Genomic DNA, 9,313 nt, shown 5'->3' with positions numbered 1-9,313 from the left:
TTGATCATGGAGTAGAACATGATCACCCTCTTGGTAAGAAGGATGCTTGACAGTTTTGTCATGTTGGGGTTTGAATCAATACTTGTGGGCTTCAAGGGCCATTGTAGCATCTCGACGAGTCTCATGCATATAATTGAGATATAGTAAGCATTATTATTCGATGATGGTGCCAGGCAAGAGTTCAATCAGTGAAGGAATTTGGCACTTGATAGGTAATATTGCTTCCAGGCCATAAGCAAGTTGGAATGAAGCCAGTAGTAGTTTTGACTGAAGTTCGGTATGCCCACAATGTAGAATATAACATACGGTGCCAGTGGGTTTTTTGGTTACCTACTAACAAGGGGATGAAGGGTTATAGGATTTCGTTAATGACTTCCACTTGGCCACTAGCCTGGGGGTAGTAGAAGGAATACTATTCTTGCCTAAAGGTGAGCAATGATGTTAAGTCAAACATCATATGATTCTGAAAGTGAGAACCATGGTCTGTAATGATTGTGTGGGGCACACCAAAATGATAGATCACCTGATTGAACATGAATAATTCCACAGTTTCTCCATTAGCCCAAAAAGTGGGAATGACTTCAGCCCATTTCATAAAGTAATCCACGATGACAATAATGTAGTTGTGTCCATCAAAGGAAGTGGGGTTGCATGTGATGAAGTCAATTCCCTATTTGGCAAAGGGGCCGACGAAGATAACCGTGTGTAGGGGGGTCGAGGGTGCACACATTTTCTTTGTAAATATTTGACAAGGGTGGCACTGTTGGATTGCCTTGATGCAATATTTAAGTAAGGTTGGCCAATAGTATCCTGTGCGTAGAATTTTCTAGGCAGTAGCCATCCCAGAAAGATGACCACCATATGCCCCAGCATGGAAGTCATGTAAAATGTGTTCCACCTCTTCATGAGTGAGGCAATGTTGAAGAATTGTAACAATGCCATGACGATATAAAGCATAGTTCAACACTAAATAGTTCTGAGCTTAGTGGCGGATGCGATGATGGTCACCTGACGATAGTTCAGGGGGGAATCATTGCACTTGGAGGTAGACAAGAATGTCACCATACTAAGGGTTAGTTGATTAGATTAGATAGACAGATGAATCTGGAAGAGGATCATGGGCTACCTCATTTGGATGAACTATGGGAATATCTGACAATAGTGCTGTGAAGACTAAGGATTTTTTCACCTTGGTAGTGGCGTAAAACAAATAAAATTGCTAGAGGATGACAATCCATTTGAAATATTTTCCTCCAATGACTTGACAAGACAAAATGCATCTCATAGGATTCTCCAAAGTGATGATGGTAGTCTGTCATAGCAGTATATAGTGTCAGAAGTGATTAATAACAAAGAAAACGGCCAAGGACAACTTTTCCACATGTGAAGCAGAGTTTGGGCCCAACCAGGCCTTTCGAGAGATAATAGATCACATTCTCACTAAGATCATCATGGGTTTGAACCAACCCCATACCAATAGAGGATGGTGATGCTGCTAGGTATAGGAGAAAGTTGCACGAATAGTTGGGAGCACTAAGCAGTGGAGTAGATATAAGTGCCTCTTTCAAGGCATCAAATGATCATTGGGATTGATCATCCCACAATTATGGTACTCCTTTCTTCAGTAGGCGCATAAATAATTTCGTTAGCTTAGCTTGAATTAGTTTGCTTTCCCTTGTAAATGTTGGAGTTGTAAAATGGATTGTGGCATGGTAAATTGAGTAATTTCCTTCACCTTATGGGGATCAACCCTAATCCCATGTTTAGAGACAATGAAACCAAGTAGGCCTCCAGACTCAACAAATAAAACACATTTGTGCGGATTCATATGTATGTTATAGAACCTGCACCTAAGAAAAATTTCTTGAAGATGAACTAGGTGCTAGGCTCGCTTCTTGGAGTGGGCTGGAAGGTCGTCCAAGTAAGCTTGAACAATGTGTCTGATATCATGGAATGTGTAGTCCATGGCCTGTTGAATGGTTGGTCCAGGTTGAATGGGATTTTTCTATATGAAAAAATTCCCTAAGGGAAAATGAAGGTGTATTGGTCCGTAGATTTGATGGAAATCTTGTTATAACCTGAGAACCCTTCCATAAATGTGAAGGATTAAAAACCAGAACAATCGTCGATTATTTGGTTGATGAACAATGTCTGATAATTATCTTTTGGAAACGCAATGTTTAAATCCCAGTAGTCGACACAAACCTGGACGGCACCCTGTTTTTTATCTATAGGAACTAGATTAGAAACCCATTACGTCAAAGGAACAGGGTAAATGAAACCAACATGTAATAAGTTTTCCACCTCATTCTTGATTGTTGCAGTTTTGCAGGGGTGGACTAGTCAGAGTCTTTGGCAGAAAAGCCTAGCATTGTCATAAACCTTGATCTCATGCTCAATGATATATGGGTCTATGTTGGGAATTTCCTCATAAGATGAAGAAAATACATCGTAGAATTCCTTTAAAAGGCTAGTGAAGCTTGTAATTTCCTCAGGATTGCAATCGACTCCAATATGTATATTTTCCACGATGCCCATCTTGACTGAGATATCAATGAGAATTGCCTTTGAAATATTTCCCATGTTCCCTTCAGAATCCAAAGTTTGGACAGTTGTATAACTTGAGGGAAAAATATCGGTTGTTTCAAAGGAAAGGATTTGTATAGGGGTTGCGTTCGAATCAGATATCAAAAATGTGATGGTGAGAGTTTTCCCAAGGTCTCTCCTCTAAAAACATGATATCTCTAATAGCTTCATCCGAAGGTAGGACTTGATTGAGGAGATTTCTAGAGGGAGTAGTTATGGGAGAGGAGGTGGTACCGTTGGCCGTGACCAAAGTGATAGGAGAATCAAAAGCAGATTGAATGGCTTGATAAGCCAATTTGATTACTGACATCAACGTTTTTTCTCCATAAGATTTAATCTCTGAAGGGGATAGGAGGATCTAGGGATTGGTTGGGTCACGAGGAATAGTGGAGACCATATAAAACATCTATGGAACCGCAGGTAGCGGGAGAGGAAAAAAAACCATTAGGGAAGAACCCTTCAAAAGAATGGTGTTGATACTGACATAAGAGTCAGGTATGCCACCCACTAAAGGCACCATGTCGCTAGGCAACATGGAGTAATCTAGGGTGCTGAAGCACAACTAGTCCACCATGACTATTCTTCCATCTAATGGAAATAGGATGATGCAAAAAATAGTAGACACGATTGCAGTCATGGTAAAGTCCAACTGCAACCCAAAAGTAGATTATAGTCGAGTTTTCGATCCACGACTTCAATGTCCACCATTACCGTTTTCCCACTCAAAGTGATGGGGTAGATGAGAAGGTAACCTTTTGGGATGAATGAATGGACATCAAAATATTTAAGGGAATTCAGCGGTCGAGAGAGGGTTGGAGAACCCAAGGCGAGCCAACATGAAGTAGACATGACGCAGGTCAAAGTGTCTTCATTAATGATAGTTCTATGTATCCCTCACCCTTTCAAAAAAAATTCCACTTGAAATGCAAGCTGGTGGAAAAGGGGATGTTTACATTTTTCCATCTCGAATATTGCTAGCATGAAATCTTGAGGGTCAATCGCACTAATCGCCAAAAGAAAATCTTTCCTTTGTGTTGGACAAGTTTGCAATACTTCAAGTGCAGACATAGCTGACGGTGCTTGCGCCAAATATTCTACAATAATGTATTTATGGGGAACATGTGGAGATGTATTATATTTTGTGTGACAAAGTAACCCTTTCTGGGGGTGAATTACAAGATCAGCAACCGACCTTTCGATATGAAGATCATTTGGCAGAAGTGGCTTTGAACTTGAGGCAACATCTTGAGTGTTAGTGACTGGAGCTCCATAATTTTTGGCTCGTGTTTGAAGATCAATCGTTTCAAAGGTGTAAATGGTAGACGATCCTTCACTAGCTAAAGGATGATGTGAACTACTATTGTCCCCTTGCAGGGGTTGAGGTGGGTTCGCAATAAGATGTTGTTGATGCTGAGCAGGGAGAGGGTTGTGTAGGACCGCAGGGGTCTGACCAGTGTCCTTTTGAGAAAGAAGATTTATGCATTCTTGGAGGCGCGACAATGATGTTTCATATGGTATTCAACACAAATTTTTCAAGGGAACTTGACAAATTTGTCCTTTCCACTGTTAGATGGTGCAAAAACTTTCTGCTTTGGGTTGGATTACTTGGTTGGCTACTCTTTAGATGGAGTGGTATTTTTCTTATTCTTCTTATTCTTACCACTGGGTATTTGTGTAGACCGCATAGAGTTTATTGCAGTAGTAGGAAGAGCAATTGACTGGGTAGTGGGATCAATAAATAACTAGGAAATGTGTCCACTAAGTTATTTACAGTAGACCCAGAGGTAGCACCACTAATACCATCATCGTGCGCACTGGGTTGCTCAATAGTAGGAGCATTGGAAGTTCTGGAGGCATTAGGGATTACATCGTATAATGTGGCAGATTGTGAATAAATCAAATCTAAGTGTTGGGCACAACGAATGGATTGGTCTTCAGTGACCGCACCACCTAAGGCAACGTCCTTGGAAATTTGGGGAAGAAGATATTTACAGAACCAATCTACTAATAGATAATCTGGAATGGGAGCTTTGACTAGCCTCTGCCTACGTCTCCATTCATGAATGTGATTGGAGATGTGGGTGGAGGTGTCTTGGTGTAAAGTATTAAGGAGTTTCATCCTGGTTTCATAGTGGATGGGTAATTGAAAATGCTTTAAAAATTCCTTCTTGAACGCACCAAAGGTATTAACTGACATGCTCGGTAACTCAATGTACCACTTGGCAGCATTTCCAGTAAGGGTGCAGGGGAAGAGCCAGATCCAGATACTGTCATCCACCATGGAGTTTGATATGCACCATAGATGATAGGTGGTGACATGTGTACCCAAATCATCCCCTTGTTTTCCTTCAAACTTCGGGATGTCGGTAGGAATTTTGTGTGGGATTGGAGGCCAATGTAAGTTATGGTAGATGGGGTCATTGGTTAGTTTGTACAGATCAAGGATGTCGAGTGTTGCCAAAAAAGGAAAAGTATTTGGTGCCCCCAATTTTGACCAGGGTGATGATGAATGACTTGAGGGTCCTTGCGGTCTGCCCATCATATTTTTCCCAACATTATACATAGGATTTGTTGAATAATAGTTTCCTTGAGGAATAGTCATATATTATGGTTGTCCATATGGGTTGTTAGGTTGGGGGATATAAGCTTGATTTCCCCTAGGATAATAATTTCCCCCTTGACTCAATTGAGGTTGGGCATGGGGTGCCCAATTGGATTGAGAGAGATCGGGTTGAGGGATCCCACCAGCCACGTAGTTGGACGTCAGCACTTGACTAACATATGGAAGATTGATGTCAATCAATGACTGTCCATATTGTCCTATAAACAGAGGGGGAACTGTAATGCCCCTTGCCAATATGTGCATGTTGAGAACAGTGCCCCCTGGCATTTGAACTTGGGGGTTTGAACTAAACAAAGGATTCCAACCAAAGGGATTACTGAAGGGACCCATGCTAACATCACTATTTGGAGTAGTGGTCGAAGGTCGAGGATTAGACACAAAAGGTGCGGAAACTTGTATGCACTGGGTTCCATTCATGTTGGGTGTAACTAAGTTGTTCGAAATTGGCATAGTTTGGATGGTTGGTTCATGATCAACAATGAAGTGCTAACTCTCAACTGGGGAAGTGAGGGTGGACCAAAGTTGTCCACAAAATCCCATGACCCGTTAGTCGCTGATGGAATGATGGGTGTACGTACAGTGGAAGACATGGTAGGTGAAGGTGCAACTTGAATCAATAGTGGTCCCAAAGGATCAACGATATAAGGAGGTACAAAACCTTTAGTGAAAACATCTTCTGTTAATATTGAGTCTTGGGATGTATTGAATGATTTGCTGTTAGACACTGGAGACTGATTACCTAAACATGGGTAATGTGGTTCACCGAGGCTCGGAAAATCCTCCATAGTCAGAGGAGGAAGAACTTGATGTCACCTATATTGATGACGAGGGTCGTATGTAGCCATGGTGACTGATATATATTTTCAAATTATAGTGATATTGATTATAGTCCCAGTGATAGCAAACTGGCATCTAAAAAATAAAAAATACTCTAAAAATTCAATCAGCAAGGAGGGGATATGACTCTGTCTCATAACCATCATTTCCTGAAGATAAAACCCAGTATCACAATGGATAAAAGAGAGAGATGGACAAATGTATAGTTATGATTACTCTTCAGCTTTGCCCAAACCTCAGATTAAGGGGCCAAGTACTCTCGTGAAGATGATCACCCTCCCAAAAATTGAAGACAGAGTAGGTTTGTCTGTTTAGGTACTAGGTCAGCCCGCCCTAGTGACCTTGTGTTTGTCCCAAAAAAGTATGGCCACTATGGTTACCTCAAATCATAGAAACTATTGGGGGACATGGTCACAGATAGTATGCTATGTGGGTAGGATACCTGAGTCCCCGACTAAGCTTTGATACCCATGAAGGGATCCCCAATACCTAGAATAACCAAAGGAGATGTAATCGAAGGCGGGCTACATTCTTTCACATTCCAATGTTATCTTACATTTAGCTCCACTTTGATTAGAGTGGTCCCAAATAGTATGAGTACAACATGATTTTCCCTCTTTAACGACACTATTCTCGATTTTACAATCTTCTCCAGTTAACTCACAATTTCCTAACCAAAGATCCTAGCCTAGACTAATATGTGTGTATGCTAAAAAAAGTGTTGCTGATTGATTTTATTATGAGATAGATTTTAAATATACTTTGCTAATTTCTTTGGAAGGGGTGTTGATGTATGGAGTTTTGTGGGACTCTCACACAAACCATGCAAAAAATGCTTTCAATTTCAGTTTGATGAATGAGTTATTTCTACAAGGAGAGGATCATTTATACATCAATCAGTACCATGCATCCAGTGCAGTAAAACACAAGCACAACTTGTAGACATGTAATTCTCTATAACAACTAAACGAATTAAATGCAAAATCTAACCAACTAAGAAGAAAAACTTTAAAAATATATATCTATATATATATCTATATATATATATATATATATATATATATATATATATATATATATATATATATATATATATATATATATATATATATATATATATATATATATATATATATTTGGAAAACATAAGCAGTTAAGCTATTTTCCTAAAAAGAAAAAATGCTCAGGAAATAGGAAATAAAAAAAATGCACAACTGTAGATCCTTGATCAGACTATAGGCAGCTTCTCCAATCTAGGAGTTCACAGAACTGGCTGTTTATTAAGATTTGGCTAGCTAATGCACTTCTGAAGAGGGCATAGAAAGTTAGTGACTGAACTAACACTCTATCTACAAGCTAGTATAGCATTATAACTCTCTGGTTGCACTGCTGGGGTACCTTGGGGGGAAAAAGATCGAAAATAATTATTTTGTGATCAGAACAAAAGATGAGCACAGTGAGGAGGGTGATGAAGAGTCCTGAATGGTCAGAAAGGGAACCAATAAGTACAGAAGGGCCTAGAAGAAGGATAGATCTGGGAACTTGGTAAGAGAAAACCGGGAACTAAGTATAGTCCCCATCAGAGTCACCAATTCTGCTATAGATTGGTGGTTGTGGCTAGAATACCCTCAATGATATTCCTAGGATCCTTAGCAGACAGATCAGATTAAATTTAGCTAGAAAAAAGAAACATGTACATATCCATACTAATGAAATGATATTCAAAGTAGGAGGGAAAACATTACCTTAGATATTGGTCTAGTTTTGTTGGAGAACCCAATGTAGCGGAGCGAAAGGCCTCTCTGCTAGCTCCTAGTTCAACACCTACATATAGACAAGACAATAAGTAATACTACATCATATAACCTTGATAATCAAAACAAAAATACATAAGGATATCAATCAACATGCATCTAAGCTACTCATAAATTATGGCATTTCATCAATACATAACTGAATCACAACATTGACACCATAGAGTAGACAACAAAACTACAGGTCTATATTAATAATAGGAAAGGATGATTACAACCACCTGGTGCACTAAGCTTCCCTGACTCTCTCTCTCTCTCTCTCTCTCTCTCTCTCTCTCTCTTCTTAACCTCTTGGTAAACCAATGTGTCTCATACAAATTTTTGACAATAAGTTGGAAATCCTTCAACCTTTCGATCCCTTTCACAATGCCCAAAGCCTCCAATATATAGAATGAGAGAGTAATCCTTGCCAACTCTCTCATGAGTTCCCTTTGGGAAAAGCTAGGATGTTTCCTTAATTTATTGCTCTTTCCCTTTCTATTAGACTCCATTAGAAATAGAAATATCGTCAAACAGGTTTAAGATGGATGTTTCCTACTTTTTAGGCTGACATATAAGTAAAAAGTGGGATATTATTCAGTAAACCTGCTACATTCACCTCCAGAACCTCACAAAAGTTGAGTAAAACTTCCCCTAAGGCAACACAAAGAGTTTCCCTAGGGACTAACATCCCTGGTTTATGCATGGGGAGACTTATAACTCATCTTGCTAGTTCCTGGGGAGAATTACCCTAGAAAATAGGATTGTGAAATTGGTCAATCCTTCAGTCAAACTATCTTTCCCCTCTAAGCTGATGAGGAGGTCATTTTCCTATATAAAAAACACCAAGCTCATGATTACTTTTCCTTTATAGATATGATAAGCTATGTTGTGACACCCCTGGTATGCCTTCCCTATGATTTTTGTAATGTAATGATACTCTGAATTATAAATCAATATATTTTTATGAATTAGCCTGAAGAGTGGGACCATAAATCCATGATCTAAGGATAAAGAGGAAAATAAACCTATGTGAAGCTAGCTGGCATTGATGTTTAATTTATGGTGCAATTATCAAGACAATTATAAGAAGCTTCCAAGAGGAGATGAAGAGTCCAAGAGGAGCATGAAGAGACACCCTTGAGAAATCATAAGAAGCCATTTTCACAACGATGTTGGGTTTGAATTTTCTTTTTGAGAAAGCATATGATAAGTGCTAGAAATACATGAAAAGTGGAGGGAATGAAATTCCTTGGGAAGCTAAAATGGTGGCATAGAGGAGCTCAAGAAATTTTGAGGAAAATGGGAATGATTGCTTGCCAATAATTGACAAAGAAACCACTTAGGGTGCTTGCTAAAGAGTTGATAAACCACCAGATTTTAAAAGTAATCCTTTCCCTCTTTGAGACGAGCATGAACTCTTGTTGAAAATATTGAAGAAAGTCCCCTTAGATCATGGATCTAGCTTGGGGGT

Source organism: Pinus tabuliformis, chromosome 9 (genome assembly GCF_031772625.1).
Source record: "Pinus tabuliformis cultivar Carrire ecotype Pingquan chromosome 9, CPIR1, whole genome shotgun sequence".
Classification (NCBI taxonomy): domain Eukaryota; kingdom Viridiplantae; phylum Streptophyta; class Pinopsida; order Pinales; family Pinaceae; genus Pinus; species Pinus tabuliformis.
This window is presented reverse-complemented; position numbering follows the sequence as displayed.